Below are 24,925 nucleotides of genomic sequence, written 5' to 3' on the forward strand. Positions count from 1 at the left end.
TGCACACACGCAGATCCCCACAAATGCACTGCAGTATCTTGATCCACAAATAGCTTTGATTTTATTCCTGTCCTAATATATAGGACAGGAATAAAATCAATGCTATTTGTGGCTGATACAGCTGTGCACTTGTATGAGTCTGCATGCCAGGGGAGACTTCTGCTACAATACTTGTTTTCTTTTTCATTTCAAAATTGGGGCTGTTGCAGCCTGAAGTATGTGGATTGGTGTTGGTCTGCCACTCATTGCCACTGCTAATCTGAGGTCTGCTGTGCATTGGTGGTGTTCTGAGGTCTCCTGTGTATTGCTGCTGGTCTGAGGTCTGGTAAAAGGTTTGAGGCTGACGTGAGGTCTTTTGGTGATGCTGTAGGCCTGTTAGAAATTATTCTGTCTACCAGAAGAAAATACCTGCCAGTAACCTACAGTCAGAAGTCTACAGCTTGAACGCCTACAGCCCACACGCCTCCGGTCTTTTGTCTCAACTCTCCATCAGGTAAGTAAAAACCCTGTGTTTAATGAAGGTGCAGTGTTTAGGGCTGATCTGAGGTCTTTTTGTAATGTGGAATAGAATTTCTCACTGCCTTAAAGGAGAACTATGAGGTGAGTGCTTTTCACTCACCTCATAGTTCTAGCCGACCTGTGACAATGAGACTGTCACAGGTCGGCTCAGTAGATCGGGAGGTGAGCTAACACATGCACATAGCTGTAGCTCGCTGTGGGGATGTGCTCGTGGTAGGCTACGGTAGCGGCGGCAGTATTGAGGCAATTACAGACAGTCTTTGTGGTTCACCGTGACTTTATTTACACCAAAGGCATAACAGGCAATGTGCAGACCACACAGGTGCATATCCACATAGTGCATAAAACAAAAGTCCTTCCATAGAAAACAAACAGCAGGTTTGAGTCACCTTGTTTTGGACAGACCACAGCAGTTCTGCAGGCTTGTAGGCTACCTGCCTTTGTCTCCCTCAGGCCAGAGCCACTTCGGCTCGTAGCACCACAGGTCCCAGGACTATCCTTCAATGTGTGCTGCGCCCAGACTCTCCTTCTCCAGCACTCACTCTGTCTGTGGAAATCTCCAGCACAGCAAGACACACCCCACCCCCATCATCAGCAGGCTGGGTTCTTTAAAGGCCCAGCTCCACCAAAAACCTGGGCTGGCCGTGGGGAACAGGCACCCCCCCAACTCTTTACATGTTCCCAGTAAAAACCGCCCCGGACACGCTGCGCCAGCAGCATTCGCCGCTGTAACCGCAATGATCCGGTTCTTACTCCACCGAGGCCAGGACCTCTGGTGGCACGTATCGTCCGTCCATTATTATTCCGGGGACTCTCCTACACTCGCGTTATACTGAGCTTAGGGTGGCAAGGTAAACACCTTTAATTAATTAGTGAGTTTAACTTACTATTAGCAGTACAACTATGTACTTGTACTGTATAAAAAGTATAAAAATGAAAATCTAACTAACACTATGGAGCGCTGTTGTTCACTGGCACCCGGTTGTCTGATGGTTTCAAAAATGGCACTCGGTGTGTAAAAGGTTGCTGACCCCTGTACTAGAGCATGTCAGCTCTGTACAGAAATAAGGATGCCATATTTTTAATAAAAACAATTAAAAAAATATATATTTTTAGCTCAAAATGCAATGCAATAATGAAACAAAAATTACCCCAAAGATGTACATAGCCTTTAAGTTACAGACTGCAAACAAGGCAATGAAAAATGCAACAATTTTGTAACCATTTTGTTTTAGTTTACATCTACCTGCCATTTTGTGTCCAAAGCACCTATGCAGGACTCTGTGTCTCCATGGTAACAGACAACAAACAAACCCTGTGTAGTCTGATCCTGCAGTCATTCTCACTTCTTTCTGTTCTCATACACATTTGCTTGGTAGGTATCAAAAAGTATAGGTCAAATGAAAGGGAGCATGACAGCAGGATCAGAATACACAGGGTTTGTCTTTTGTGTTCCGTAACCATTGTTGAGATCTTTACGCTTGGATGGGGTTGGCAATGACTCACGACACCAGTTTTCAAGAGTTAAAAGTCCAACACTGTTTATTGTTCTGGCCAAACAATAAGGAGAAAAATACGGCGACACAGCTGACAAGCTTCTTTAATTCAACCACCACAACCACCAGATATCCACCATACCTCTTTGTCCATGTACAGTGTTGTGGTGCCCTCCACAAATGTACAGTGTCCATAAAATAGAGAAATAAACAGGGCAGTACTCACCAGTGATCTACTTAATGTAGATCCATTAAAAGTATTAGTGCAAGATACTTCAGTACAGCAGACCGGGGCGGCACGCATTCCTCCCACACATTCCTTACATACCAATCCACCTAAGGGGTGTAATTTTTTCTGCCATGCCTGCAATTCCTAACTGCGAGGAGCAGACTCCAAAAACAGCCCTACAAGCTGCCAACTGATATGACTGTGAGCTGGAAACCTTTATACCCAATCAAATGCTATAAAGTCCAGTAGCTGTAGACTTGCTTTACCCTCGCAGACTAAATTATGCACTCCCTCTTTCAGCTGCTCAACAATCTCAGGGGTTCTTTATCTGCAAACCATCTCAGGGGTTCACTGGAGTCCTCTGAGGTCAAACTTGACTGAAGCCGATTGGCAGGATAGGAATCTGCTCTCAGCAGCCTTGTTTCAAATACAACCCACAGGAAGGAGAGCCAAGCCCCAGGGGCTTATGCTCCACCTTTCCCCATGGAAACAGTATCTCAGGGGCAGGATTTAACCCATGGTTGGCTGACAGATTGTGCAGATGGTATAAGACAGCGCTAAAACATTAGAAGACAGTGCAACACTTTAAGAATATGTCACATTACATAACATCTTATAAAATATTTTTTCACTCAGATTGGCTCCTTTACCTTGCCCTGTATTTAAATATATGCAGGGAGCCCCTGAGGAGCCTCTGCAGAGGATGGGAGTGGTAGTAGCCCTGATGAAGTGCTGTGTCACGGTGTACTCCCTAAGGCTGTCACTCATTGGTGTTTAGTGCAGTGAAAATATCGTTTAAAGAATCAGGTCAGAAGTGAACGTATAACAGTCTTTCTTTTTTTTAGTGCAGAATGTAACTTGTGGCACATCCAGCTGTAGTAAATGCAAAGTATAGTTTCTGACACCAGATGAGGAGGTATGGTGGTTGGTTGAATGGCAATAGGTTGGAACTACCAAGCCCTTGTGGCTATAGGTCTCCACTGTAATACTGGCTTGATGTTAGCCTGGCTTTACAATGGTTTAGGTAGGTGGTGGTGTCTGAGCTGTAGTCCCTCACCTTGCAGTGGAGTCTGTATAGCTGTATTTTGTCTTGAGACACTCATGCTTTCTGAAAGCAGTGTTTTGGATCCTGGAAATCTCACTGGAGTATTGGTCTCACAGGAGAATTCGATCTGGTTGCTTCCTCTCCCTTCTCTATCTGAACTGGAACTCCACCTCCTGGCAGGAAGCTGGACCAGCCCACTCCTACCAAGAGGGGAGGACCAGGGTGGTTAACCCTGTTCCTGCCAACCATACCTTCCTCTGCAGGAATGAACGGCCAATACATGAAAATACATAATAATGCATAATACAAATATCTTAAAACATTTGCAGCTACCATCAGGTCTGGGCTACTGCATATACTGGCCAAAGTAGAGTAGTATGTTGGTGCCCCTGGACATCTAACAACCTGGACACATCTCCCACTTGACTTCCTCTAGCTATGCCTGTCAAATTTTTGTTTAAAGGGGTTTGCCCATCTCAGACATTGATGCTATATCGCAAGGATATGCAATCAGTGTCAGATAGGTGTGAGTTCCACCTCTGGGACCTGCTCCTATCTCTACAATGGGGCCCCTGAAGAGAAGGAGAGAACATCATGCATGATCAGTGTGCTCTCCATTCACTGCTGTGGAAATTCAAAAAATATCCGAGCAAGAACGGTCAGCTATTTTCGGAAGCGGCGAATGGAAAGTGCACAACGCATGCATGTCTAACTCTCCTTCGGGGGACCCGTTATGGAGATAGGAGTGGGTGCAAGAGGTGGGACCTGCACCTATCTGACATTGATGCCATATTCTAGAGATGGGAATGCCCCTTTCATCTCCATGTATGGCTTACAGTACATAAAATGTGCATGCCTCGAAGTTGAATAAACACTCATGGCACTTAGTGGTTCAGTGCATATGTTACATCTTTCTACCAGCAGATGGCATCCTTCTGTCAGGATCCACAGCTACAAGCAACTACGCGTTTTCAAATGTTACACAAAACACTTTGCGTCTGTCAGCACATTCCTGGAAGGTCACAGTGAATGATGAATGCTGCCGTGTAGGAGCCTAATTTTTTTCATGAATTGCATCACTTGGCCGAAGCTGCTGCTGGCTTCATTCATTTGACTCCTGTGGTTAAAAACCTTTCCCCAATTGTTGTGAGGCCGCTTCCTCCACAGCCCCTTCGTGGCCAGAGCAGGATATCTATGACTGGCTGGCTTGTGCAAACTGGAGATCTTCCAACTATTTTCCATAGTGGAACTGCACAAGTCCTACTAAAATATCCTGTGGTTATTCTGGTTACAATTTCATTCCGGATGCACGTTCCAGACCACGTGATATCCCAGCCGGCCTCCTTCAATGTAGCTACCCCAGTCAGTTTTTGTCAGCAATTACAAGTACAAAAGTTGCTGTGAAATTATTTTGGTTTCCATTCAAACGAAATAAAAAAGATCAAAGCCGAGTAACGATTCTAAACCGGTGTTTTTGTTTGTTGCTCGTGCAGCCATGCATAATTTTCTTTCTTTGTGCAATCAAAGAAATTATTCAAAAGAGCTCAAGGGAACCGTGCATGAAAACTGTTTCACAGGCAACGGCGATTCACGTCCCCAGTGGGATTCCGAAAGATCTTTTAGAGCTTAGGCTATAAATATATTAGTGTCTAACACAGCGTCATTATAAAATATAGATTTATGCAGAACTGATGTGTTACTTACTTTCTTCTCCAGGTGCTTTGGAAAAGGCAATGAACTTTTAACCCCTTTCCTGACAATGCCATTTTCCTTTGTTTTCGTTTTTTACTACCTGCCTTCCAAAAGACATTATGTTTTTTATTTTTCCATTTGGGCTTGGTTTACCATTGCAGTCTATGGGAAAATTGCTATGTTCCTATTTAGCTTTGCTTGTGGCAGGGCTCAATAGGATTTTTACTATGGCAGGCCTGGTACCGTTCACAAGTCTCTTTGCTGCCATAGCAACCCGTGATCTTGTTGTGGGAAGCCATTAATTCCCAGGAGCTGCCCATTCCCAGTATAGGACCACTCAGATGCTGTGGTCGCAAACCCACCTGGGAACGCTCACTTATGGACGGGGCTTGAGTAGGTCAGCCCAAATTTGCTGGGAGTGACTCTGAAAATTAGGTACAGTCTCTGCAAATTCAGGCAACTATGTGTTCATGACTGAACAAGGAAATTGCCAGCAGATACAACACTGATGGTGGGCCCATCTTTAAAGACCTAACATGCTCACTCTCCTTGTTGCAGGAGACGGGCTTAATTCCTATCTCGATTCCATCCTCTGCAGTGAGAAGATAGAGTGCTATATGTGAGTGTTTCTCTCTCCTCGTTCTAGTGATCGGTGGGGGTCTCAGCACTCTGATCAAAACTTCTTATATGTCTCTATGACATATCAAAACTTGGATCCAATGCAGATCATGTCCCCGTAGATTATTTATTTAAATATATTTGACTAGATTTCTAAGCAACTGCCAATATTTGTTTGTGATAATTATAGTCAAATGGGTTTTCTGAGACTTTTCTACTGATGACCTATCCTAAGGAGTGCTACGGTAGGTTATCAATACTAATAACTTATTCAGAGGACCTATTTCCGCAGGAACCACTGTTTGGCTTACAGTACTTCCCAGGCGCCTGCTGCTCTCTGTCCACTGACCTAAAATAAAATATACATATATATCCACATCTCTGCAACTCTATCCTTGGTGTGAAAATGACTGAACCTTGACGGACCCCATTAAGGTCTATGGGCTTTGTCAGGATTTGCTGCTTAAAAACAGTCCCCAGTGCTGCAGGGGACAAGCAGCAAGCATGCTGTGGCCAGGGCTGAGAGGAAACTGTGGAGCGGATCCCAGAACAACAGTACCTAAACAGACAGAGCCCAGGACTGCAGCGGTGAATGGGAAGCAATGGCAGCAGATCACCGCTAAACACGGGGCCCGGGACCGCGGCAGTAAGCAGAGGAACAGTGACGCACAGCAGCCACTGTTACAATGTGATGATGTTTCCAGGGAAATCGAATACTTGCTGCTAGGTTCCCCTACAGCTGATTACTAGAGGTTCCAGCAGTGTGTCAATGGGGGAGTCACTTATTTTTGGGTTAACCTTTTGACAAAAATGGATTGTCCAAAGAAGATAATCTATTCAAGATTGTGACCAAAACCTGATCAGGAGTTCTGCTCTCGGCCTTCAGAACTCAGTTCTAACAGGAGGACCTGAAACTGATGACCAAAGGTTTGTACTATAAGCTGGTTGCACACTAGCAGTAAGATCTTCTGGCAGTCCTTTCCAACAAAGGCTCAGCCTAAGCCGGATATGCCAGATACAGGCTGTTCCGGAAAATTTTAACGCTAATGTGAAACTAGCCTTAGCAACAAATCGTGGCTCAGACTACATCCCTTCTCCACTTCTAATACTTTTTGTTCTTTTTCTACTTCTGCATTTTCAGTGTTTGTATATTTTTCATTGTGGACTCCTTCTCTGTGTGCACTGCCTCGTCCATGTCAACTTCCTTTCACCACATCTATCAATTATTTAATACTTTTCTTCTATTGTAAAGCTATAATTTATTATAACCTCCGCTCTGACTGCTCTGTGTAGAAAGGGCAAAGCTCTTTTTATCTCCTGCTCCTCCCGTGCCCCCATCCCTGTCATTCACGGTACAGTAGATCTTTGTGCCCTGTCACTTCAATGACTTTGGTCCCTAGCTGCCTGATCACACAACCAGGTTCTTACATTAATTCACAATTGTCTTACTAATTTTTTTTTTTCCGGCTAATCAATTAGGATGTGACAAATTTATTCCGAGAGTCATTCTTATGTAAATAGATTGCTTTTCCCAAGCTATTGCACTTAGCCTTTATAAAGCATTAATCAAAGATTTACACATTTTTTTCACAGCTAAGGTTAATATAAATGAGACATAAATCTATAAAAAGTATTAAAAAGTTTATTTTCATTCAACGTTAAAAGGCAGAGGCCTACAATTATTAAAGGGGACTGTCACCAGGAAAGTCACTGGTAAACCCCAGCCAGAGCCTTGTAGGACTAGCTCAGCTGTACATTGCGTGCAGAATTATTAGGCAAATGAGTATTTTGACCACATCATCCTCTTTATGCATGTTGTCTTACTCCAAGCTGTATAGGCTCGAAAGCCTACTACCAATTAAGCATATTAGGTGATGTGCATCTCTGTAATGAGAAGGGGTGTGGTCTAATGACATCAACACCCTATATTAGGTGTGCATAATTATTAGGCAACTTCCTTTCCTTTGGCAAAATGGGTCAAAAGAAGGACTTGACAGGTTCAGAAAAGTCAAAAATAGTGAGATATCTTGCAGAGGGATGCAGCACTCTTAAAATTGCAAAGCTTCTGAAGCGTGATCATCGAACAATCAAGCGTTTCATTCAAAATAGTCAACAGGGTCGCAAGAAGCGTGTGGAAAAACCAAGGCGCAAAATAACTGCCCATGAACTGAGAAAAGTCAAGCGTGCAGCTGCCAAGATGCCACTTGCCACCAGTTTGGCCATATTTCAGCTGCAACATCACTGGAGTGCCCAAAAGCACAAGGTGTGCAATACTCAGAGACATGGCCAAGGTAAGAAAGGCTGAAAGACGACCACCACTGAACAAGACACACAAGCTGAAACGTCAAGACTGGGCCAAGAAATATCTCAAGACTGATTTTTCTAAGGTTTTATGGACTGATGAAATGAGAGTGAGTCTTGATGGGCCAGATGGATGGGCCCGTGGCTGGATTGGTAAAGGGCAGAGAGCTACAGTCCCACTCAGACGCCAGCAAGGTGGAGGTGGAGTACTGGTTTGGGCTGGTATCATCAAAGATGAGCTTGTGGGGCCTTTTCGGGTTGAGGATGGAGTCAAGCTCAACTCCCAGTCCTACTGCCAGTTTCTGGAAGACACCTTCTTCAAGCAGTGGTACAGGAAGAAGTCTGCATCCTTCAAGAAAAACATGATTTTCATGCAGGACAATGCTCCATCACACGCGTCCAAGTACTCCACAGCGTGGCTGGCAAGAAAGGGTATAAAAGAAGAAAATCTAATGACATGGCCTCCTTGTTCACCTGATCTGAACCCCATTGAGAACCTGTGGTCCATCATCAAATGTGAGATTTACAAGGAGGGAAAACAGTACACCTCTCTGAACAGTGTCTGGGAGGCTGTGGTTGCTGCTGCACGCAATGTTGATGGTGAACAGATCAAAACACTGACAGAATCCATGGATGGCAGGCTTTTGAGTGTCCTTGCAAAGAAAGGTGGCTATATTGGTCACTGATTTGTTTTTGTTTTGTTTTTGAATGTCAGAAATGTATATTTGTGAATGTTGAGATGTTATATTGGTTTCACTGGTAAAAATAAATAATTGAAATGGGTATATATTTGTTTTTTGTTAAGTTGCCTAATAATTATGCACAGTAATAGTCACCTGCACACACAGATATCCCCCTAAAATAGCTAAAACTAAAAACAAACTAAAAACTACTTCCAAAAATATTCAGCTTTGATATTGATGAGTTTTTTGGGTTCATTGAGAACATGGTTGTTGTTCAATAATAAAATTAATCCTCAAAAATACAACTTGCCTAATAATTCTGCACTCCCTGTATATAATGATGCCTTTCACTTAATGATCTGTTGCTTCATTCATGAGAAAAAGTACTTTAAACCACAAGCAAAGTAGCAGTTAGGTGCACCACGGGTGGGCCCAAGACACTCTGCGCACCCTTGCTCCTCTTACTTTCTCTGCCTGCCCCTCCACCCTTCTTAATTGACAGGGCCAGGTTCCTGCATACTCATCTGACCTGGCCGATCAATCAAGAAGCAGAAGGAGGGGAAGGCAGAGAAAGTAGGAGGAGCATAGGTGCACATGGTGACTTTGGCCCACACCCCACTGCGCTCAGTTGCTCATTTACATATAGATTACAAGTACTTTTTTCCTCCAGAATGAAGCAACAGATCATTAGGCAAAAGATAACATTATATTAAGGTGAGCTAGTCCTATAAGACATTGTGCCTGGTGAAAGACTCCCTTTAAAAGTAGTGTATATTATGCCACATTGACCATTAATACACCTTTTGACTGTGGTCACTAACGGGCCTTAAAGCGGTTGTCTCACTTCAGAAAATGGCATTTATCTTGTAGATAAAGTTAATAAAAGACACTCACATTTTACACTGCTCGTATCCAGGGGTTATGACCACCCTGCAATCCAGCAGTGGTGGTTGTGCTTGCACATTATAGGAAAAGGCGCTGGCCTATGTGCGCTCCCATGGTCCTGGCCAACAGAGAGGCCAATGCTTTTTCCCACAGTGTGCAAGCATGACCACCACTGATGGATTACATGGTGGTCATAACCAAGGTCGGCGTCAGCACCCGGCATACCCGGGCAAGTGTCGGGGCCCACAGCTCCTGCGGGGGCCCATAGCACAGCTGCCAGAGGCCAGAAGCAATGAGCGCTTCCATCAATACAGATGGAAGCACTCATTACTGGAGCGCAGGAAGCTGGGTCCTGTCACTCACTGCTCAGCTCCCCGCACTCCTCCCCTCCTTCAGGCCGGCGGCGCACAGAATGGTGAAGCAGGAACACTTCTCCCTGCTCCACCATTTAACCTGCAGACATGGATCGCGCTGCTGGTATGTGTGGGCGGAGCATGAAGCCCGCTTATCTGCATAGGATCTGCCCACACAGTGCTACAGAGCGATCTGTGCCTGCAGGGAAGAGAGGACTGTGAGCTTCAGGAACGGGACAAGGTGAGTAGTTACTGTGTTTTTTTGTTTTTAATACAAAGGGGGCACAGAGGTTTTTATTATTATCGAGGGGGCACAGAGGACTTTATTACTATCGAGGGGGCACAGAGGACTTTATTACTATCGAGGGGGCACAGAGGACTTTATTACTATGGAGGGGGCACAGAGGACTTTATTACTATGGAGGGGGCACAGAGGTATTTATTACTATGGAGGGGGCACAGAGGTCTTTATTACTATGGAGTTGTAAGCTGTGTACCGGGGTGGGCTCCCCAGGATAAAGCAAAGTGACGAACGAGGAAAGCAACTCTGACACCAGCTTTTGCAAAAATTGAATTTTACTAACACGTGATAATAAACACAACAACAGAAACTGAGAACATAAAATAGATTTACATACACCCCGCCCGAAGACTGAGACCCCTGTGTTGCACAGCACGGCGCCCCCTGATGGATGGCAGCAAAAGTTTTGCGATAATTTACCAACTGGCGGGCACAACTAAAACTGCCTTGCCGTACCTATTATTACCCTTAAACTAACACAAACAATTGGTTGAGTGCTTAGTACAGGCTGGCCTGCGGTACAACACATCAGTTCACAATCTTACCATGCTCTATATTATTCCCCCTCCCATAACTAGTCTGGCAGCATGTGCTTGATTATTACTTTTGAGCAAAACGCTGAACTGGATGGAGATCGTAGGGGTGTTTTTCAGCTCCCAAATGTGCAATGTCCTTTTTAGTAATGGAGTCCTTGTAGTACCAATAGCAACTCTTTAGACCTGACACAAAGCAGAGACCCTAACTAGCTAACTACAGAACTGGTCTCAGTCTCTAGGCACCAACACTGCATTGAGGTGCGTGCACGATCTTACCGAGCCGGGTCTGCTCTTTATCCGCTGACAACTCAGAACCGAACAACCAGTCTCTCCAGCAAACATGAAGTCCCGCAGGGTGCAGCTTTGTTCCTCCGCTCTTATCAGCCTTACTGGAAACAATCTTCCTTTCCCTGGACAGGATCTTGGTCTTGGACAGCGATCAGCTTCACTCAGCTGCAGCTGTGGTCACTGAGGGGTCCTCTCACTCCTGGATCCATCGGATTCTCTGCTCACACACAGCTACTTAGTCTCAGCTAGCTTGATAAGATGGCTCCTGTTCTCCTTCTTCATGCTCTGAGAAAAACCACACCTCTTAGGAATATGGAAATCTATATGCAGTCAGTCAGCTCTGCCTAGGAAACAGCAGCATCTTGTGGCCAAACAGCAGAACGTCAGTCCAGAACATTTAATTTAATCTAAACACAAACAGTGTTCAAACGTTGGGAGCTGTTTCTCAATCTCACAGATGGAACACAGAGGACTTTATGGAGTGGGCACAGAGGGCACTTCTACTATGGAGGGTGCACAGAGGGCATTACTACTCTGCAGGTGGCTCAGAGGGCATTACTAATGTGAAGGGGGCACAATAGGAATTTCTACTATGGAGGGGGCACAGAGCCAGAGGGCATTACTACAATGAAGGGGGCAAAATGGGGATTATTACTGTGAAGGGGTCACAATGGGGATTATTACTGTGAAGGGGCACATATAGGGCATTACAACTGTGAAAGGGGCACAGAGAAGGCATAACTACTGTGAGAGGGCACAATGTGGGCATAACTACTGTGAGGAGGCACACTTTTGTACAAAACTACTGTGAAGGTTGTACAATGAGGGCAATACTACTCTGAGAGGGTACAATTTTTTTTAAAGTATTTTGGATGGGGGTGCCAGAGAAAAGACCCACCCCGGGTTCCAAACACTGTAGGCATGCCAATGAAGCAGCAAACTATTTTCTCCCTGCTCCACCATTGAGATGCCAGCGCAGCAGCACAATGTCCTCACACATCATCCTGCTGATCTGTGTAGGAGGAGGAGCGGGGCAGGTTGGGAATCAGCCTCTGCTCCTCCTACACAGCAGCGTGATGTGTCACAGTATCCTGCTGCTGCTGATGGGGAGCGCCGATCATGGCAGGAGCCAGGTGATTGAGCAGAGGAGTATTTATTGTTTGTTTTTTTCACTTCCTGTGAAGGGGGCACATCTGGGCATAACCCCTGTGAAGGGGGCACTGGGCACATATCTTGGCATATCCACCGTAAGAGGGCACAGATCTTGGCATATCTTCTGTGAAGGGGGCACACATCTTGGCATATAAACTGTGAGGGTGCACATATTTTGGGATATCTACTGTGAAGGGGGCACATATCTTGGCATATCTACTGTGAGGGGACACATATCTATCTTGGCATATCACCTGTGAGGGGGAACATATTTTGGGATATCTACTGTGAAGGGGGCACATATCTTGGCATATCTACTGTGAGGGGGCACATATCTTGGCATATCTACTATGAAGGGGGCATATATTGACATATCTACTGTGAGGGGGCACATATCTGTGAGTAGACCTGAGGGACTGAAACACTGGGTAGAAAATAAAAGTAGGCACATAAGGACTGACTCACATACATCCGCTCTGTGGCATGCTCTGTGGAAGGTATTTAATCTATAATACATGCAGTTTCATTGCTGTAAGCGCCGTGCAAAATGCCACAAGGGGGCCCACTGAGACTTTATCGTCCAAGGGCCCACATAAACCTGGAGCCGGCACTGGTCATAACCATAGAAACGAGCAGTGTATAATGCAATGGGACAATGAATCCAGCCAGCAAAGAAGGTAATATGGACAATCACAATACATTAGTAAGTGCCTTGTATTAACTTTCTCTGCATGAAATTGTAAAATCTACAGGTAGATTTTACAACTTTGTTTCCTCCTATTGATTTGGTAGAAGGAAAAAACCCATAAGACATTAGGCAATCTGCCCTAAAAGGGAAAAATGTCCTCCCTGATCCAACAAAGTGTTATACTTTGTTCACAAAAAGCCATTTAGTGCACATTTAGTGCCGTACTCTGCAAACATAAAGAGCACCATATATTGCCAATGCAGAATCATACACTGCTCACACAGAGCTTTATTGTGCCACACAGGCCTGAAGCGTGCCAATACTATGACAAGTGGAATACCCCAGAGTAGGGGCATTACTATTTTTGCACTATTTACTGTGTTTCTTATGATTCGGATATAACCATGTGGTAATAACATGTAATGTATCTGGCTTACCAGCAGGTGGAGTATGGCTGGCAATGCACTGCATAGGAATAGAACTTACCATTCCATTCCACCTACTTTGGTAGAAGTGGGCTAGGCCGCCTTCCGGCCAAGGGTGGGGGCTGAGAGTGTTATGCAGTTGAGAGGAGAATGAGGCAGTGAGGGGACATGTCTCAATTCTCTCCTGCTGGAGGAGTAGGGGAGCAGCTCGTAGAGCACCCGCTCCTCACCATATTCAGCCCTTGTGGACAAAATATTTAGATAGAGGAAAAATGAGCAAAGGTCACCCTCATCATCAAGCCATTTGTAGGCCAGTGTCAGCTAAGAACAGAAGGCAGCATAAAGTCAGCCTGCCACCATACCTTCCTCCCCTGGAAGTTTGCACCTTCAGGTTCAAGTTGCCTTAGTAAAAGAACTTTATAACGTTTCCGAGTCTGGCCTATTTCGTCTTTATCAACCTTTTCACTGCAGTGGACCCAAGGGAACAACGGCGTGAGGTAGGACTATACAACTACTACACTACATCATGGGCCACTACCACTACCACCCTCTACACCGGCTCCCACAGGGGCTCGCTGCACATGTACTCCTCACACAAGGCCAAACCAAGCCCAGTGAGTGTCATGCTTTGTCTACAGAGCTAACATAGGGCTATACTGTGCCTGTATACAGTCATATAGTACAAATAATGGCAAAAGAGTGCAATATAATGAATGTTACAGTGCTCACATAGTGCTCACATAGTAACCCCTGCCCCAACATAGCATCCTCCACGTCCAACTCATTTCTGTACTGAGATCTTCTATACCAGGGATCAGCAACCTCCGGCACTCCAGCTGTTCAGAAACGACAACTCCCAGAATGCTTCATTCACTTCTATGGAAGTTAGATAAACAGCCGAGCATGCTTGCATGCTGGGAGTTGTAGTTTCACAGCAGCTGGAATGCCGAAGGTTGCTGATCCCTGTTCTATACTATATAGAGGACTGACCTAGGAATTAGAGAGGACAGTGGACATCCAATGGTGTCCTATCCTCAGAATAGGTCATTAATATCAGATCAGTGGGGGTCCAACTCCCTGGACCTCCGCTGATCAGCTGTTTGAAAAGGTAGCAACGCTTGTGCAACAGCTGTATTCTGTTCAAAATTAACTTTGCTTCGTCTCGCTTGTAGACATGGTGCGCTGTAATTACAATACATTGAATAGGACAAGTGTAGTGTCCCACTAGGTAGGCGTGGGCACTACACAAGGGTCAATTGGTTCACGTGTTACTTCTACTCCTAAGGGACAGTAATATATTTAACTATGTACTTTAATGAATTTTCTATGTGCTTTTACATGCAATGTTTCCCCTGTGTCATGCATAGCAGGCCTATTAGGGTGTAGTTAGGCATCCTAGACACTAGAGGGAGATAGAGAGCCCCTGGTATAAATGTTCAGGCCCAGACAGGGAGGAGTTAGTCTGTAGTCAGGAGTCTGTGGAGACAGAAGTGAGAAGGCATCTTAGCCAGAGATATGCTGAGGGCCTCCTCCTGACATGCAGCTTGATAGCCCTGGCTGCTAGCTACTACCAGGAGGCTAGTGAAGAACTCTAGCCTGCCTGTAGATAAAGTGATTATTTATTTGAGCAAGTGGTACAACGCGTTTCGGGGTTTAACCCCTTCTTCAGGTACAATTGGCTTGCATACATACTGGTAAAATTGCATACATTTAAATACAGTAAAAAACCGCCAAAAACACACAGGGGGCGGGGTAGGGGCGGGTCAGTAGGCGGTACTGAACAGGCTCTCAGAGCTGTGTGAACAAAGGGGTTAAGAAAACAAATAGCCGTGAACCTGGACACCAAAATTATGGATTGCCATCGCAAGATCATAAGATACAAAACACACCGGTCTTTCACTAAATATGAGAGATCAATTACTGCACGAGCTATGGCCATAGAAAAAGACATTTTGAACAAAAAAGCAGGCAAACTTTCAAGGGATAGAACTGATTTTGAGACAGATAACATTCAATTCTGGACAAAACCCTATACGATTAACAATGAACCCCCAGACAACAATCAGAGACCCCCTACCCACCAAAGAGGCAGAGCCCCCAATACAAGAATACCACCCAATGTTGCCCACCAGGGTGATCCAAGACCCCAGCATAGAAGCACATATGTCCATAGTAGCAGACATGCCCCACCTCCTAGGAAACAAGACACCACCAGATATCAAGCACACCCAGGGAAGCAGCACCAACGGTTTAGCCCACATGCATCCAATCTACATCACTCGCCCATTCCATGTGATACTATTTATTCAAATATAACAGTAGATACCCCTTCCACAGTAATAGAATTATCCCCTAGGACTGCCCACATCTCCAAAATGACCATTGTGGGAGGATCCCCCCCTCCCCTCCCCCACACTGCCATCCCAACCCCAAACTGCTTCAGTCAAGAAGTGCTCTCCAACTGTGCACCCCTGAATTTACCACCTACCTCTTTCATCAAGAGTTCCACACACAAATCGCTGCCTAGACAATCCACCACCTCAGCATCCCCGTCCACATCAGTAGAATTGGATTCACTGCTTACATTACATACCGAGTCCCCTACCCAACTAGGCACCGCCCCCATAGGAATGACGACACCACCAACAGGCCAAACCTGTCCAGCTATAGATCTGGACCTTGGAGTCACGGCCCTCTCTGATTTTTCCCTACAGATACCAAAAGGCCAGCTCTCTTCTTTTTTATCCCTACCCCCCCTACTTACACCAATCTCAGCCTACCCAATATTGAAAAGCCCAACCACGGTTACAATTACCAACTATTTCCGTCCGTTGGGAACCAGAAATCTAAAAAGAAAAAATGTAGGAGAGGAAGTAGGGGGGGCCAAGCCCAAAAGAAGAATCTGAAGTCAGCACGCAACCAAAAGAAAGATATAAAGATCTTCAACCTTTCTAGCCATCTATTGGACCATGAAGAAACTAAGGTTCTATCCAAAGGCCTCTCTTTTTGCCCATCTGCGAAAGCAGATGGATTCAACCTTTTCCTCGATTTACACAATTTTATTAGAAACCTCACTCTAAAGAGACATTTTAACATCATAGCGAAAAATAAAAAAGAGGCAGACCAAATGGAAGCACTAGCAGAATCTACACCTCAAGAACGTTTTATCAATACTGATCTGAGACCACGGTCTAATTTTTACCCCCTACATCATAAGGGGAATTTTATAGAAACTTTTTATGATCTGGTTTTAGACGATTTTAGATCAGTCGACAAATTACAAATTGAGAAACACAATCTCAGTGCCAAAGAGAAATTGGCTATCAAACAGCTCCAGGATAATCCGGATCTAATAATCCGCAATGCGGACAAAGGAGGTGGCATTGTCCTCCAGGATAGGAATGACTATATCAAGGAGGCGAATCGGATTTTGTCCGACACAGAATATTATCAACAGTTGACCGAAAATCCTCTTATGGAACATCAACAGTCGTTCAAAGCTCTTATCAACTCAGCATCCCATATCCTGAGTAAAAAGGAACATAATTACATTCTTATTACAAACCCAGTTATTGCCACCTTCTATCATTTACCCAAAATCCACAAGAGCACCTCTAATCCCCCTGGCCGTCCTATTATTTCAGGAATTTCATCACTCACGTGTAACCTATCCCACTAAGTCGATATCCTCCTACAAAAATATGTAGTACAATTACCATCCTATCTGAGAGATTCTACTACCCTAATACAGCTCTTACGGAATATCAAATGGAAAGAAACATACCATTGGCTGACCCTAGACGTTACATCACTCTACTCGAATATTAAGCACGGACTGGGTATCAAATGCGTAAAAAGCTTTTTAGATACCGACGAGCAATTACCAGCGGAACAAAATTATTTTATCCTAAGAAGTATTGATTTTATTTTGACTCATAATACAGTACAGACCAAAAGTTTGGACACACCTTCTCATTCAAAGAGTTTTCTTTATTTTCATGACTATGAAAATTGTAGATTCACACTGAAGGCATCAAAACTATGAATTAACACATGTGGAATTATATACATAACAAACAAGTGTGAAACAACTGAAAATATGTCATATTCTAGGTTCTTCAAGGTAGCCACCTTTTGCTTTGATTACTGCTTTGCACACTCTTGGCATTCTCTTGATGAGCTTCAAGAGGTAGTCCCCTGAAATGGTTTTCACTTCACAGGTGTGCCCTGTCAGGTTTAATAAGTGGGATTTCTTGCCTTATAAATGGGGTTGGGACCATCAGTTGCGTTGAGGAGAAGTCAGGTGGATACACAGCTGATAGTCCTACTGAATAGACTGTTAGAATTTGTATTATGGCAAGAAAAAGCAGCTAAGTAAAGAAAAACGAGTGGCCATTATTACTTTAAGAAATGAAGGTCAGTCAGTCAGCTGAAAAATTGGGAAAACTTTGAAAGTAAGGACTATTTGACCATGAAGGAGAGTGATGGGGTGCTGCGCCAGATGACCTGGCCTCCACAGTCACTGGACCTGAACCCAATCGAGATGGTTTGGGGTGAGCTGGACCGCAGAGTGAAGGCAAAAGGGCCAACAAGTGCTAAGCATCTCTGGGAACTCCTTCAAGACTGTTGGAAGACCATTTCAGGGGACTACCTCTTGAAGCTCATCAAGAGAATGCCAAGAGTGTGCAAAGCAGTAATGAAAGCAAAAGGTGGCTACTTTGAAGAACCTAGAATATGGCATATTTTCAGTTGTTTCACACTTGTTTGTTATGTATATAATTCCACATGTGTTAATTCATAGTTTTGATGCCTTCATAGTAATGAAAATTATGAAATCTCTTTGAATGAGAAGGTGTGTCCAAACTTTTGGTCTGTACTGTATTTTTAAGTTTGAAGATAATCTATATCTACAGACTAAAGGAACCGCGATGGGTACGCGTTTCGCGCCCAGTTTCGCTAATCTTTTTATGGGGGCTTTCGAGGACACTTTTATATATAAATCAAAATTTTGGACACAAAATATAATTTTTTATCGTCGCTACATCGACGATTTGATTTTAATTTGGGAAGGCGACATTTTAACAATAAATGATTTTATCAAGGACCTAAACTCCACCAATTGGGGTCTCACCTTCTCAGGCTCAAGTGACAAATCCAAAGCTGAATATCTTGACCTAGAACTACATACAAATGATGGATCCGTTAATACACGAACATTTTTTAAAGAAGTGGACTGCAACAGTTATTTGGACTATTCAAGTGAACATTTCAAGAAGTGGAAGAAAAATATTCCGTATAGTCAATTTAAGTGAATTAGGCGTAATTGCTCCAAGGACGAAGATTTTGTCACACAAAGTAATATAATTCGGTCCAGATTCCTACAAAAGGGCTATCCGACGGATGTAATAGATACAGCTTTCAATAAGGCACAAGCACTTACACAAGCAGAATGTCTGGCAGGAAGCAAGAAACAAAACGATACCAAATACCACAATACCAACTTTTTAACCACCTATAATAGCAACCACATAGATATCCGTAAAATTCTGTCTAGACATTGGTATATCCTAAGAAAAGATCCCTTCCTGAACTCTGAGATAACAAAACAACCGTCTCTAGTATTCAGACGAGCAAAAACATTAAAAAATATGCTAGCCCCCAATAAATTGAAGAACAAACATGAAGAAGTAGGCAGCCAAGCTAATATTAAAACTCCGGGGAGCTATAGATGTAACCTAACAAGGTGTCTCTGCTGCAGATCTATGAATAATACCACTTCTTTCATGGGCCGAAATGACGAACTTTTTAAAATCAAGGACAAACTAAACTGTGGATCATCCAACATCATCTATCTCATCACGTGTCCCTGTAATCTCCGTTATGTAGGGCGCACCATACAGACCTTGCGCAATCGACTTAACAAACACAGATCCAATGTGAAGAAAAAATTTCTCCAGCATAGTATCTCCAGACATGCTACCGTCCACCACCAAGGCTCTTTTTTTGGATTCACGGTTACCCCGATCGAGCAAGTCCGATCCAACGGATACAACATTATCCAGACATTGAGGAAACGCGAGATGTACTGGATATACAAATTAGACTGCCTCAATCCATATGGCCTGAATGAGGCTTTCAAAATCAATTTATAAAATCCACCACTCCGCGTCCAGTTCATGCAAATACCCCAGCCCCAACAAAAACCCCCCCCTTCCCCTATCATGTCCCATCCCCCCCCCCCTTACCACCCGTGGACAAACCCCCCCTCCGCCCCCCACCCTCAACATCCCTTGTCCATAGAGGACCCTCCATTAGTCATTAAAATTCTGCCATCCTTTAAATCAGACATTTTAGCGACGTAGCAATCCCATTTAGTATCCTTTTCATATACCCTGCTTCTGTCGCCATCCCCAAGTAATGAATAGAAATGTCACATACATCAAATATTACACATTTCAAACAATCCAGCCCATTTCCAATGTGACTTTCACTCTCTGACCCACTGATTGATTATTTATTTCCATAATATAGCCCAATATAAGTTCCATTAGTTTTAAATGCTATTCACACATTAGTTTTAAATTAATTTTAAAAGCCATTTATTTATTCATTCATCCATTTAATCCAACTATTTATCTTATTTTACTATCTGACCCACTGATTATTTATTTCAACCCTTGGACTTTCACCCTCCTATCCATTGATTATTTATTTCCATAATATAGCCCAATATAAGTTCTATTAGCTATTTACACATATAACACATTCCATCCATCTATTTATCTCATTTTAGTCCGAACAAAGGTTCCATTGTATTCCAGTCTGTGCAGTACGAATGCACTGCTCTTCAGCCAGCCCGATCCGACACTCCCCCTCTCTGACGCTACAGCTCGATCCGACACTCCCTCTCTCTGATGCAACAGCAGCGTCTGGTTGCTTTGAGACGGAGTGTGACGTCTCCCAGCATGTGACCGGCCGCTGCCTTATGCGACCGCCTTCGCTCCCAGCGGCCGCCTCCCCCTCATACCCACGATCTTCCTCAGATGGCGGTCACATGGTACAGCCATGTGACCGCTTTGCATGACATCACCAGGGCTTGCAGGAACGCCCACGATCCAACCCTGACGGCGGTCACATGGCATAGTCATGACATCACCAGGGCTTGCAGGAACGCCCACAATCCAATCCTGACGGCGGTCACATGGTATAGTCATGTGATCGGATCACATGACAATACAAGGTCCTGCACCACTTCAAACTTTCTTTTAACTTCCCCTGTACCCTAATCAATAAGTAGAAATCGCAACACTAGGAATGATCTGCCCTTGAACAGGGACACCAAGTCTATTTATCAAAATAAAGTTTGATAGGTAGTAAAGTATTTTAACCCCTTTGTTCACACAGCTCTGAGAGCCTGTTCAGTACCGCCTACTGACCCGCCCCTACCCCGCCCCCTGTGTGTTTTTGGCGGTTTTTTACTGTATTTAAATGTATGCAATTTTACCAGTATGTATGCAAGCCAATTGTACCTGAAGAAGGGGTTAAACCCCGAAACGCGTTGTACCACTTGCTCAAATAAATAATAACCAATATCACTCCAACTATTGGGTGTTTTTTGCGCCGCGGGATACCTTTTCTTTTATTTGAACCACTGGCTTTCTGCGGGATTCCAGGCATCCCTGAACAGAAGTATCCATCCCGGGCTGCACACCATCCGTTGTGAGGCGTTCATGACACTTTGATATACGTCCACATTAGAGTTGTGCCTAAAATAGCACAACTCCATCAGGTGAGCCTCCCCAGTGGAGATACCTTTTTATCTATTTTCTCTACGTTATTACCCTATGGTGCGCCATTCTTTTTTGTTCTTTAGTGGAACGACGCCTGTTTCTGACACTGTAGATAAAGTGAGCCACAGTTAGCTCAGAAGATTACCCCAATAGAAGAGATGTTCCTCCTGGGAGAAACCTGCAGCTTCCCTCACAGTAAGGACAATACAGCAAGTTCAGATAAGTAACCTGATGGGCAGAAGTACTATAAAGTAAAGAGCAAGGGTCAATACTGGAGGAAGGATTTATATACCAAGGATTAAAGCCAGCATTTAGGCATCCGGGCCTTGGGATCCAGCCAGCTAGAATAGCTGAAAGGGATAGAGCAGCATAGACCTGCTAAGTATTAACTTTATACCCTCCAAGTATCTTGCAAGATTATACCTGCCATATTGTGAAGTAAACCTGCTTGTGGAGTATTGTTCAAGGGACTGCATCATCATTATCAACTGTAAACTGTCTGTACAAAGTTGGACTGTTTTCCAAAGTAAAGCAACGTTTGGTTCACTATACCACCTGTGTACCTCACTTACTGCTGCTAGAAACCGGTGTGCCACCGTTACAGGCACTGGCGTCACGATCCTTAAAGGGACCTTGCCTCAGGCACTCAAAACACCTGCAACATCCAGGGCACCTCACCCAACATCAGGCCAGGTCTCTCCATACAGAGTGTGCCCCAGAGGAACTTGTGTCTACCTCTCATTCACTGCCGCATGCCTGCCCAAGGTTCTCCTCCAAAAAGTGAGTAACCCTCGATTGCCCATAACTGTGACCTCACTGTCGCTATACCCTGCAGGTCTGGCGTGCTGCACAAGCAGTTGGAATTACTCTACACCAATTCTGCAAGCGAGACAACATACAGATAATTTTGAAGAGGAAGCAGCGCTCGCACAAGCTCTGCTGCCTCTTCAAACAGCTGACCAGTGGGGGTGCCGGAAGTCGAACCCCCACCAATCAGCTATTGATGACCTATCCTGAGGAATATCTTTGCACTGTGCAATCCCGTTAAGCACTGGGTTCCATGGCAGCTGCTATGACAGCTACAACCATTGTTACAGTATATTATGTTATTGTGCCAAATCCCAACATAGTCAAGTAATGCCAGATTTGGGGGGGGGGGGGGGGGGCGAAGCCTTAGGGAAGCCATGACAGGGGTTTAGTTTAGGTAAAGTATATGGGATTGAATGTTGGGGGGGTTCAATTTGGGAAGGGGGGGTGCTGTTGGGTTGGGGGCGGAGTATGAGGGTTTAAAGAGGGGCAGAGGAGCAGGCACCATCTTGAGGGAACGATTGAAGCTCCCGTCCTCTCTCCCTTACTGTTTTGGTGTTCTCAGGGATGTCGGGTCTTCTGGTCACGGTCGAGAGGATGAGCTTGTCATGACAGTTGTGGTGGTGGGAGGCCCTCGAAGTTGGTGGAATGGCAGGTTGTGGAGATGAGGGGCCCCATGGTTGGAGCTGGGCTCCCATAGTTGGCGTATTTTGTGGGACCTGGTGGACAGGCTCATTAGATCTTTACATGGATCTTTACATGGGCTATGGGACATTTGGCTTGGGATAGTGGATAAATAGAGAACTGATTAATGTGTCCATCAGTTGGTGCTTTCAAGCTGCACTCATCGGCTGGAGGCAAGATGGAGTGCTCCATATGATGTTAACCAGAACACTGAGGCTTTGAGGATGTCCTTCATAGTTTTTCAGATGTCATACATATTTGTTGAATGTTGTTGTTGCATATGGGTTAATTTAAATGTTTTTTGTATTTATTTTGTTAATAAAATGGCTGCCGGGGTCGATTTAATCCAGCTGGTGTCTATCTTATTTTGGTGATGCAGGTAGGTTGAGCTTGGAGGGGAGGGTGGTGCAAGCCAAATGACCAATACCATTGTCATACAAAGTACAATGTGATGGGCTTTGTGCTTACAAGACTGTGGCAAACTCAGCAAAAGCTTCCACTAATAAAACAGCTCATACTGAGGACCCAGTACCTCGGCTGATGTCTCCCATGTCTACATGAAATTATCAGATGTTTCAAGCTTTCCTTATCAATTAATTACAGTTTTCATTTATAGAGCTTTCAGCAAAATCACCAAGCAGCTCCCAGAAGATGGGGAAAGAGCTGTACGTTACCCTCCATCACATTCACAGTTGTGTGGATATGTAAAGAGAATAGAGTCTCAGTACTACGCTCCTAATAATCTTGTGACTGTGTACATCTATAATGCTATTATGTGTTACTTTGATAAAAGGGTTCTCTGGGCTACAGAGATTGATCACGTATCCTCCATATACAGTACAGACCAAAAGTTGGACACACCTTCTCATTCAAAGAGTTTTCTTCATTTTCATGACTATGAAAATTGTAGATTCACACTGAAGGCATTAAAACTATGAATTAACACATGTGGAATTATATACATAACAAACAAGTGTGAAACAACTGAAAATATGTCATATTCTAGGTTCTTCAAAGTAGCCACCTTTTGGTTTGATTACTGCTTTGCACACTCTTGGCATTCTCTTGATGAGCTCCAAGAGGTAGTCCCCTGAAATGGTTTTCACTTCACAGGTGTGCCCTGTCAGGTTTAATAAGTGGGATTTCTTGCCTTATAAATGGGGTTGGGACCATCAGTGGCGTTGAGGAGAAGTCAGGTGGATACACAGCTGATAGTCCTACTGAATAGACTGTTAGAATTTGTATTATGGCAAGAAAAAAGCAGCTAAGTAAAGAAAAACGAGTGGCCATCATTACTTTAAGAAATTAAGGTCAGTCAGTCAGCCGAAAAATTGGGAAAACTTTGAAAGCAAGGGCTATTTGACCATGAAGGAGAGTGATGGGGTGCTGCGCCAGATGACCTGGCCTCCACAGTCACCGGACCTGAACCCAATCGAGATGGTTTGGGGTGAGCTGGACTGCAGAGTGAAGGCAAAAGGGCCAACAAGTGCTAAGCATCTCTGGGAACTCCTTCAAGACTGTTGGAATACCATTTCAGGGGACTACCTCTTGAAGCTCATCAAGAGAATGCCAAGAGTGTGCAAAGCAGTAATCAAAGCAAAAGGTGGCTACTTTGAAGAACCTAGAATATGACATATTTTCAGTTGTTTCACACTTGTTTGTTATGTATATAATTCCACATGTGTTAATTCATAGTTTTGATGCCTTCATAGTCATGAAAATAAAGAAAACTCTTTGAATGAGAAGGTGTGTCCAAACTTTTGGTCTGTACTGTAGGTCATCAATATCAGACCAGTTGGGGTCCGACAACAGGCACCCCCACCAATCAGCTGTTTTGGGCTGCCGCATCGCTGTACACTACGCAGTGTATGATCCTTGAGGCAGACAGCTCCATACACTATGTAGTGGTCAAGCCAGGCTACTGCACTTCAGCTCCCATTTGAGTGATTCAAGTGAATGCTGGAACTGGAAATTAAGCAATGGATGAAAACTTCTGCTTCCACTCTGCACACCGCTAACGTTCAGCGCTGCGACAGCTCAAAATAGCTGGACCCCCACTGTTCTACAGTAATTGTAACACCCCAGAGTAGTGTTACCAATCCTGTACCCTGCTACTGTCTTTAATGGTCTAACATAAATGTCATCTGTGTAATTCTGTTCCAGGTTCACCACAATGTAACATAGTATATAAAGCCGGAAAAATAACATTTGTCTATCCAGTTCAGCCTGTTATCCTGCAAGTTGGAAGGCAAAAAAAACCCTGTGAGGTAGAAGCCAATTTTCCTCACTTTAGGGGGGAAAAAATTCCTTCCCGACTCCAATCAGAATAATTCCCTGGATCAACGACCCCTCTCTAGTAGCTATAGCCTGTAATATTATTACACTCCAGAAATACATCCAGGCCCCTCTTGAATTCCTTTATTGTACTCACCA

General features: G+C 44.2%; 1 long non-coding RNA gene across 1 annotated transcript in view; it reads left to right on the top strand.

The window, feature by feature from the left end:
* Window positions 1-421: 421 nt before the first annotated feature.
* LOC120997294 overlaps window positions 422-24,925 on the top strand; it is a 172,609-nt gene continuing 148,105 nt past the window's right edge. Inside the window, exon 1 of the long non-coding RNA XR_005778143.1 lies at window positions 422-546. This is a non-coding gene — a long non-coding RNA (uncharacterized LOC120997294). The remainder of the gene's footprint in view (window positions 547-24,925) is intronic.

Source organism: Bufo bufo, chromosome 4 (assembly GCF_905171765.1).
Source record: "Bufo bufo chromosome 4, aBufBuf1.1, whole genome shotgun sequence".
NCBI lineage: Eukaryota > Metazoa > Chordata > Amphibia > Anura > Bufonidae > Bufo > Bufo bufo.